This window comes from Nomascus leucogenys, chromosome 22a (assembly GCF_006542625.1).
Source record: "Nomascus leucogenys isolate Asia chromosome 22a, Asia_NLE_v1, whole genome shotgun sequence".
Lineage (NCBI taxonomy): Eukaryota > Metazoa > Chordata > Mammalia > Primates > Hylobatidae > Nomascus > Nomascus leucogenys.
The window spans coordinates 83,207,107-83,217,883 of NC_044402.1; the positions used below are offsets into that span (position 1 = coordinate 83,207,107).

The window sequence follows — 10,777 nt, forward strand, 5'->3', positions numbered from 1 at the left end:
TTTTCTCTACTGTATACTCAACTCTGTCTGGATTCTGCTGTATGCCTGTGGGCATATATGGAACAGTCACCACTTGTCACACTTAACACCAGCTTTTTGAATTATGATCAGTAATGGCAAGAGCCTTTCATTCTCAAATGTTTAAAGCCTAGGAGTTCTACAAAATTGGCTTGTTTCTACAAGAATCCCAAAATGGAATGCCTAAAGAAGTCTTACTTGGGTGAATACTTACTAAAATATACTGGTTATGTGCATATCACCACACTGGACACTGAGGAGTGTACAAAAGGAATCTAAAACATGGTCCCCATCTCCCACCTGTCTGTAATTCACTGTTTTGTCACTGAGCTCATAAGGTACTTACATCACTACCTATAAATGTTTCCTACACTTGTTAGCTGAAAAACATTTTAGGCAGTAAATATAGTAAATATTATGTGTCCTATAATTTGACCTAAGCTATGTGCCTTTGGAATCAGCTCTAAGCCAGGGCCCCCTGGGAGTCATGTTAAGAAACATGTATCATAAAGCAACATACATCAAGGTTATCCTATATAGTCATAACAGTATTATTGGGTCTTTCAAAAACAGCTGGTAGATTGAGCTTTTAATGGCTATCTTGATGCAGTAGATAGAGCACCTCTAAGGAGTACCAGGTGTAATGTGCCATTTCTCTCAGCAACAATTATGTTTTGGGCATTAATGATGTTTGTCTATTCTGATTTCTCAAATTTTATTTAGGTCTTTCATCGCTTTTTTATTTAAAGGTATATTACTAAGATAAAGGAAAAGTAAAATGAAATGGTTATGTAATAACTTTTTACATTCTCAAAATTTTCTTTAAATTTGCTCTTTGTTTTCTGACAGTGCTCAAAGTGGGATTTTTTTTAGAAGTACGGTTATCAAAAAAACACATTTCCTATGGGACACACATTTCAAAGATGTTTAGTACGATAAAATTTTTAGTAAAAGGGTAGCACTTTTAAGTCATTTGAATAGACTCTTTGTGTAATATTTAGTCTAGTGTTAGTCCTTAAATCTGCCAACAAAACCAGATAGATGTCTTAAATTAGGCACATTTATTCCATTGTGACTGTTAAGAAATAATAAAAGATTAAATTAACAAAATGCATTTAAAATTTTTATGATACCTGTAGAATAAAAATTGATAATGAAGATGAAAAGTAAATAACCTTTCTGATAATATTCTACTTTACACATATTCTGAAAACTTACATATACCCAAATTCTTCTAGTGAAGAAGTTTGTAATATGGTTTGGGTATTTGTCCCCTCCAAATCTCATGTTGAAATATGATCCCCAATGTTGGATATGGGGCCTGGTGGGAGGTGTTTGGGTGATGGGGGCTGATCCCTCATAAATGGCTTTGTGCCTTCCCCAGTGGTAATGAGTTCCTGCCGTGTTTGTTCCTGCAAGAGCTGGTTGTTAAAAGGAACCTGGCATCACCACCTCCTTTCTCGCTCCCTCTCTGTGTGACATGCCTTCTCTCCCCATGCCTTCTGCCATGAGTAAAAGCTCCCTGAGACCTCACCAGAAGCTGAGCAGATGCTGGTGCCATGTTTTTACAACCTGCGGAACTGCAAGTCAAATAAACCTTTTCTTTATAAGGTAACCAGTCCCAGGTATTCCTTCATTGCAATGCAAAACAGACTAATACAGTTTTTTTTTTTCAGTAAGAATTACAAAATTTAGGCCAATGACCAAGCTGAGTATAAATTACTAATCATACACAAAAATGTAAGTGTTTCACTGGCTTGAGTCATTTTTCTGTTTAACACTGAATTTACACTTAGATTCTTGTACTGTCACTGAGTCCCTTTGTAAACAGCTAGATATATTTTGTGAATGGAAACTAGCCAAAAATATAGCCAAAGTCTCATGCCAAACTGATCTACATCAGTATGGACTCCAGAAATGCATCTTTCAACCACTTGATTGCATTAAGTAGTCATTTGAGTGCATCACCTAGTGACCTGTGGTCCTGAAAGTTAGTAATCGTCCCCAAAAAGGTCTGTGTTAATTACTGATAGACAATCTTCATTAAGCAACTGCTATTTATTTTTCTTTAATACTTCAAGTTCTGCAATACATGTGCAGAACGTGCAGGTTTGTTACATAGGTATACATGTGCCATGGTAGTTTGCTGCACCCATCAACCTGTCATCTACATTAGGTATTTTCTCCTAATGTTGTCCTTCCCCTTGCCCCCTACCCTGCTGACAGGCCCCAGTGTTGATGTTCCCCTCCCTGTGTCCATATGTTCTCATTGTTCAACTCCCACTTATGAGTGACAACATGTGGTGGTTGGTTTTCTGTTCCTGTGTTAGTTTGCTGAGAATGATGGTTTCCGGCTTCATCCCTGTCCCTGCAAAGGACATGAACGCATCCTTTTTTATGGCTGCATAGTATTCCATGGTGTGTTTGTGCCAGTTTCTTTATCCAGTCTAACACTGATGGGCATTTGGGTTGCTTCCAAGTCTTTCCTATTGTGAATAGTGCTCCAATAACATACATGTGCATGTGTCTATAGTAAAATTATTTATAATCCTTTAGGTATATACCCAGTAACGGGATTGCTGGGTCAAATGGTATTTCTAGTTCTAGATCCTTGAGGAATCACCATGCTGTCTTCCACAATGGTTGAACAAATTTACACTCCCGCTAACAGTGTAAAAGCATTCCTATTTCTCCACATCCTCTCCAGCATGTTGTTTCCTGACTTTTTAATGATCACCATTCTAACTGATGTGACATGGTATCTCATTGTTTTTGATTTGCATTTCTCTAATGACCACTGATGATGAGCTTTTTTTCATGTCTTTGTTGGCCACTTAAATGTCTTCTTTTGAGAAGTGTCTGTTCATATCCTTTGCCCACTTTTAATGGGATTTTTTTCTTGTAAATTTAAGTTCCTCGTAGATTCTGGATATTAGCCCTTTGTCAGATGGATAGATTGCAAAAATTTTCTTCCATTCTGTAGGTTGCCTGTTCACTCTGATCATAGTTTCTTTTGCCGTGCAGAAGCTCTTTAGTTAGATCCCATTTGTCTGTTTTGGCTTTTGTTGCCATTGCTTTTGGTGTTTTAGTCATGAAGTCTTTGCCCATGCCTATGTCCTGAATAGTATTGCCTAGATTTTCTTCTAGGTTTTTTATGGTTTCAGATCTTACATTTAAGTCTTTAATCTATCTTGAGTTAATTTTTATATAAGGTGTAAGGAAGGGGTCCAGTTTCAGTTTTCTACATATGGCTAGCCAGTTTTCCCAGCACCATTTATTAAATAGGGAATCCTTTCCCCATTGCTTGTTTTTGTCAGGTTTGTCAAAGATCAGATGGTTGTAGATGTGTGGCGTTATTTCTGAGGCCTGTTCCATTGGTCTATATCTCTGTTTTGGTACCACTACCATGCTGTTTTGGTTACTGAGCCTTGTAGTATAGTTTGTTCTTTTTGCTTAGGATTGCCTTGGCTACATGGGCTCTTCTTTTTGGTTCCATATGAAATTTAAAGTAGTTTTTTCCAATTCTGTGAAGAAAGTCAATGGTAGCTTGATGGGAATAGCATTGAATCTATAAATTACTTTGGGCAGTATGGCCATTTCACGATATTAATTCTTCCTATCCATGAGCATGGAATGTTTTTTCCATTTATTTCTGTCCTCTCTCATTTCCTTGAGCAGTGGTTTGTAGTTCTTGAAGAGGTCCTTCACATCCCTTGTAAGTTGTATTCCTAGGTATTTTATTCTCTTTGTAGCAATTGTGAATGGGAGTTCACTCATGATTTGGCTCTCTGCCTGTTATTGGTATATGGGAATGCTTGTGACTTTTGCACATTAAGTTTGTCTCCTGATACTTTGCTGAAGTTGCTTATCAGCTTAAGGAGTTTTTGGGCTGAGATGATGGGGTTTTCTAAATATACAATTATGTCATCTGCAAACAGAGATAATTTGACTTCCTCTCTTCCTGTTTGAATACCCTTTCTTTCTCTTGCCTGATTGCCCTGGCCAGAACTTCCAATACATAGGAGTGGTGAGAGAGGGCATCCTTGTCTTGTGCCGGTTTTCAAAGGGAATGCTTCCAGCTTTTGCCCATTCAGTATTATATTGGCTGTGGTTTTGTCATAAATAGCTCTTCTTATTTTGAGATACATTCCATCAATGTCTAGTTTTTTGAGTGTTTTTAGCATGAAAGAATGTTGAATTTTATTGAAGGCCTTTTCTGCATCTATTGAGATAATCATGTTTTTGTCATAACTGCTATTTCAAACGTTTGGAGGAAGTAAAATGTCTTTAAAAGAATAAGTGTTGATTCTTGGAAAATATGAAATTGGAAACTTACAAAACTTGAATTCTAAGTGGCTTTTTATATTACCAAGTGATAAAACATTGGCTAACTAAAACATGGTTCTGAAGCCAGTTAACTAGCAAAAAGTCCCACCTATGCATTGAAATATCTTTCTCAGGTCATTAGATAAAGTATATGGCGCTAAGGCAAAAAATACATATACACACACAGACACAAAATATTTCAGCAGCCACTGCCAACTGAAAGTAATAAAATGAAACAATTTGTTGGCTTTAATGTATTTAGGAAAAATCATTTATTTACAAAACATCTTCCCTTTCTTAAGTTATCATGAAAATTATGAAGGTAAGGTAAAGTCTGTACCATTTTTCCTCTATTTTTGAGAAACCTTAGATTTATCTTTACTAGTCTGTAACCCAGCTTTCTTGTTTTATATTTTAAATATACTTTGTTTTGTGACAGGAGTGAAAAAATGTTTAATGATTTTAAACATGTTTATATATATTTTTCAGACTTGGAACAGCAGTATCTCATGTTTTACTATAAAAACTTGGGTATGTTACTTGAAGATCAACTATATTGTTTTTAGTATGTTAGCAATTCATCTGTCAATAATCACCAAAGAACTCAAGAATGAATAACATGATCTATCAAAAGGCCTATAATCTCAATCATCATGTTAAGACTTTGGAAAGTTAATTTGTATTAATTAACTAATTGTAAATTAATCCTATCAAGTTAATTTGTAATAAATTCAAGATGCAAAAAGATAACCTATTTCACTACAGAGATTAAGTAAACTTCAAAATTCATTTTGTTGGCTGGGTGCAGTGGCTCACGCCTGTAATCCCAGCACTTTGGGAGGCCAAGTGTAAGGATCACTTAAGGCCAGGAGTTCAAGACCAGCCTAGCCAACATAGTGAAACCCCATCTCTACTAAAAATACAAAAACTAGCTGGGCATGGAGGTGTGTGCCTGTAATCATCTACCCAGGAGGCTGAGACAGGAGAATTGCATGAACCCAGAGGTGAAGGTTGCAGTGAGCAGAGATCACACCACTGCCCTCGAGCCTGGGTGACGGAGCAAGACCCTGTCTTAAAAAAAAAAAAAATCATTTTGTTGGTATTTTATATAAACTTAAAATTAAGAAACCTCCCCACACAAACACACACAGCCATATTGTCATCTCTGAAGATAGCAGCCACGTGTGTCTTATTCCCTGCAGTGTTGGCAGAACCTAGAACATTGTTGACCTGTAGAAGCACAGTGCGTATTTCAATTGACAAACAGCCAGAAGTATTATACTGTTGACTGTGTTTAAAATTAATTTGCCAGAGTTCTACTGTGATAAGAATTTCTGACTAGAAATTATAAATTCATTGTTTTATGCCTTAAAAATTATAAATAATGGTAAGCTTAATTTGCATCCCTTATAGCTTAGAGGCATTGTAGTTGATACTATAGTAACCTTTTTAGATGTTAGTAACTTTTATTGTAAAATTTAAGGTAGCTCTACCTATTAAAGTAGCACCTATTCTTTTGAAAGGAACTTTCTCAAAGGGTTTTTAGGGCTTCATAATTTCTTGTTGCTCTGTGTAAGTCCCTCTGATAGGCTTCCCTGAAGGATTTTAAGCAGAAATAACATCAGGTACCAGTAGATGGCAGTGAAAAATAAGCAGACACATATCATTATTCTGATAAAATGCCATTTCTACCTCAGTACTGGACAAGAATCACACAGCCTAGTTGGCCTTTGTGTTTTCACTAAAAATACCCTGAATTATCAGTCACTTATGTTTGACTATGAGAAATTGCAAAAAAGTCAAAACTATTTTGCATCCAAAAGTTTGTGATCTAGTGTAATAAATAGGACAAATACTCAAAGTGTATGAATGGTATGACAATAAATTTAGAAAATCATGCAGGCACACTGCTATAGACATGTAAAGATACATACATGTATTGGAGCTCAGCAGATTCCCATTCATGAAGAATGGTGCCTGTGTAACAGTATAAATGGATCACTTTTAATAAATAAAACATAAAATTGGACTAATAGCTTAATTTTTTTTTCAATTCAAAAATCTCAGGGTTTTCTGGGGCTTTTAGTACTCCTTTGTGAAATAAGAGACGTAGTCTTCAGGTAAAAAGAGCTCTTGGTCACAGAAATGGGTTTACTGAATTCTCACCCTGTAGTCAAGTACTTACTGTGAGTTTGGAAAAATTGCTTACTTCATATCTCTGTACCCTAATTAACTCATTTGTTAAGTGGAAAAAATAGTACGTAGTCATATAAATAAGATGAGGTAATGTGTTTAGAAAAACAATGTGCAGGCAAGAATCAGGAATGTGGGAAATTTCGTAGGACAAATGGTATGATTTCTTTAATGAAAAAGACAGGGAAAGGTATCATATAGCTTAAAAAGAAAAAGAAAAAGAAAGAGGCTTTTCAGTCATACGAGCCAAATGCAGTATGTGGGCTATATTTGGATCTTGATTTGAACAGACTATTATGTACATTTATATATATACAGAGAGATCTATAGAGAGAGTAGGATATATTTCATATATATATGAAACAGTTGAGGAAATCAGAATATTTGAATTTGATATTAACTAAGAATTGTTTGCAGGGGATGTTGTTATGTATTCTAATGACATTTTTTAAATAATAAGAATGTTTGGCATTTGCTTTAAAATAATCCAGTAACCAGGATCTGAGAGAAACCAAAAAAAATGGGGGGGGGAGATAATAATCCAGGGACTTTGGGTAGTTGTTAAGTGGATGGCTGTATCATAAGTATTGAAGCTGATAAAGGATAGATATGGGTTGATTATATATTTGTTTTGCTGGAAAGTGTCCCATAATACAGTTTTAGTAACTAAGTTTTAATTTCAAAAATGCAAAATACTGTTTTTACAACTAAGATAACATTGAAATTTATACAGAACCCCAAATGACAAGTGTATAATCAACTGTTTGCCAGGAAATCGGTTTACCAGTTAGAGGTAGAAAAGTTACAGGATAAAAATGGAATTGGTTGGCACTAAGTAGGACCACTTTCGAAGAGAATGGGTAGAATTCATTTTCTTTTCACTACTTCCTTTCAGCTTGGAGCCTGAGCATCATGTCACCATTTTGAGCCTCAAGCTCTCAATATACTGGAAAATTGTAATCCTGTCCCTTCACTGAGGTCATAATACTGAATTCTGAAATGGAAATAATTGACTAGAGATTGTCTAGTCAAACTAGACTGATGAGGTCTCACCATTTTCTTCAAGGAAGATCAACTGAAACTGCCTGAAGGCACAGGGTACACCATCTTCCTAAGGTGTGACCTCCTGTTCCCAAAGGAATAGACCTAGGTGACCAAACAGCAGCACCTAGCTTTTGCCAGCTACGCAGCTTTGAATAGCCTTCCACCTTTGTGTCCTTCAAACCCCATTCTTGCCAAAGCCAAGTTCTCTCCCTCTCTCTCAACAGATTTCTCAGCACACATCAGATTTCACACCAATCTGAAAAACTTTTTTTAGAGATTATTACTATGGTCCGAATGTGTATATCCCCTCCTGCTCTCCCTAAAATTATGTTGAAATCCCAACCCCCAAGGTGATGGTATTAGGGATGTGAGGCCTTTGGGAAGGGATTAAGTCATGAGGGCAGAGACCTCCTTTTTGAGATTGGTACCCTTACAAAAGAGAGCCCAGTATCTTGCTCGTCCCTTGTGCCATGGGAGAACACGGTGAGAGCGAGCCATCTATAAACCAACAAACAAGGCCCTCACCAGGCACTCAATCTGCCAGCACTTTGATAGTGGACTTCCCAGCCTCTGGAACTATGAGAAATAAATGTGTTCATTTTGTTACAGCAGCCTGGACAGACAATATATTGAAAAAAAATGAGTTTTGAGGAGCTGATCCACAGTCATAGGCATTAAACTTCTTTTGGAAACTATACTGGCTTGACAATCTCCCAATACTGATTCAGACTCCAGCAAGGTGCACATCACCCGCTAGTCATTGTGGCTTCTGCTGCTTTAAGGCTCTGGAATTATGGAAGAAAATAGGGTGGGCCTACTGTCTCTTCCTGCTGTTTACCTGGTGTTTTGATTCTGAATAGTTAATAAGCTCTGCTATTCAAGAAGTTTATACAAATCCATAATCTACTACGAAACCGTTAATTCGTTATGATGAAACTGCCTACCAAAGCCACAGACTTTAGATTAAGTCTTTGCAGGACTACCACTGAAAGTTCACATGCTTGGTTAGCAGCCTTAACCTCTAACCAATCAAACAAATCGAAGACATTTAATTTAGTCAAAGTAGGTATGGGAATGAAAGTGAGACTTAGAGGCAAAGAATGAGGCCAGGTGCGGTGGCTCACACCTGTAATTCCAGCACTTTGGAAGGCCCAGGCCGAAGGATTTCTGCAGACCAGGACTTCAAGACCAGCCTGGACAACCTGGCGAAACCTCTCTGCAACAAAATTCAAAAATTAGCCAGGCGTGGTAGGGTATGCCTGTAGTCCCAGCTACTTGGGAGGCTGAGGTGGGAGGATTGCTTGAGCCCAGGAGGTCCAGGCTGCAGTGAGCCATGATCACACCACTGCACTCCAGCCTGGGAGATGGAGGAAGACCCTGTCTCAAAAAACAAACAAAAGGCAAAGAATGACTTTAGGAGTTAGGTGTCTCTAAATTGAAGTAATGCTGACATAGAAAAGTTAAGGCATATTATTTTACTGTACTCTCAGAAATATGTTTAACAAATAACTCGAAGAGCCACTATTTAAGATAACTGAGAGTCCTTTCCAATTTGAGCCTCGCAGAGTGGTTCCTACAGAGAAGGGTGGCAAGAAGGGCTGTTCTGCCATCAATGAGGTGGTGACCCGAGGATATGCCATCAGCGTCCACAAGCCCATCCATGGAGTGGGATTCAAGAAGCATACCCCTCAGAGCACTCAAAGAGATCCAGAAGTGTGCCACAAAGGAAATGCGCATTGATACCAGCCTCTACAAAGCTGTCGGGGCCAGGCAAATAAAGGATGTCCCATATCTTATCCATAAGCAATAGTCCAGAAAACGTAACGAGGATGAAGATTCACCAAACGAACTCTTATACTTTGGTTATCTATGTACCTGTTACCACTTGCAAAAATCAACAGACAAGGTGGCTGAGAACTGTAAATCATCAAATAAGTTATAAAACCACCAAAAAATAGGAGAAAATGGGAGTAAAAACAAAGTATATAAATAAAAAGTATTAAAATTTGAAAAATATCTTGGAAATAAGGATGGAGAGTTTAAATACTTATCTCAAAAGGAAAAATGTTAGCAATGGGTTGTAGCAATAAGTCCGTCTGTAAGTGATGGTCATATTTGTGTTTTGTCCCAGAGAACAAAAGGACGTGAGCTTATCCCACAGCACAAGCAACGTCTATTTATCTCAGGAAATCCAGGGAAGTTCCTTCCTGGGAAAGCAGAAGGGTAGACTATTCAGAAGTTTTCTAAAATAGACTTCAAGCTCTATGACTTTATGATCACTTAGTATGTCTACGGATTTTTGTGGGGAAGAGAGATTTCAAGTTAAAGGTCATTTTTTGTCTTCTTTAAAACTCTTGATTCCTTTTAGAGTTTTTAAATTGTGATAAAGTGCATGTAACAAAATTTATTATCTTAATCATTGTTAAGTAGCATACAGTTCAGTAATGTTAAGTAATTTCCCATTGTTCAACCAATCTCCGTGACTTTATCTTGCAAAACTGAAATTTTATATCCATAAAGCAAAACCTTTTTATTTACCAATGCTGCCAGACCCTGACAACCACCACCCTACTTTCTATCGATATGACTACCATAGATATTTAATGTAAGTGAAATCGTACACCATTTGTCTTTTTGTGATTGCTTATTTTACTTAGCATAAATCCTCGAGACTCATCCATGTTGTAGCATGTGTCATAATTTTCTTGTTTTGAGACGGAGTCTCACTCTGTCCCCCTGGCTGGAGTGCAGTGGTGTGATCTCAGCTCACTGCAACCTCCACCTCCCAGGTTCAAGCGGTTCTCCTGCCTCAGCCTCCCAAGTAGCTGGGACTGCAGGCATGTGCCACCACGCCGGCTAATTTTTGTACGTTTAACAGAGACAAGGTTTTACTGTGTTGGCCAGACTGGTCTCGAACTCTTGACCTCAGGTGATCCACCTGCCTTGGTCTCCCAAAGTGCTGGGAATTACAGGCGTGAGCCACCACACCCAGCCAATTTTCTTCCTTTTTAAGGCTGAATAATATTCCATTATATATACATTCTACATTTTGTTATTCGTCCGTTGATAGGCTGCCTTCACCCTTTGGCCATTGTAAATAACGCTGCTATAAACATGAATGTACAAATATCAGAGACCCTGCTTTCAGTTCTTTCAGCTATATACCTAGAAGTGGAAGTCTGTATCATAGTAATTC

General features: G+C 37.5%; 1 pseudogene; it reads left to right on the forward strand.

Moving 5' to 3' along the window:
- Window positions 1-8,511: 8,511 nt before the first annotated feature.
- LOC105738377 lies at window positions 8,512-10,258 on the forward strand (annotated as a pseudogene).
- The last annotated feature ends 519 nt before the right edge of the window (window positions 10,259-10,777 follow it).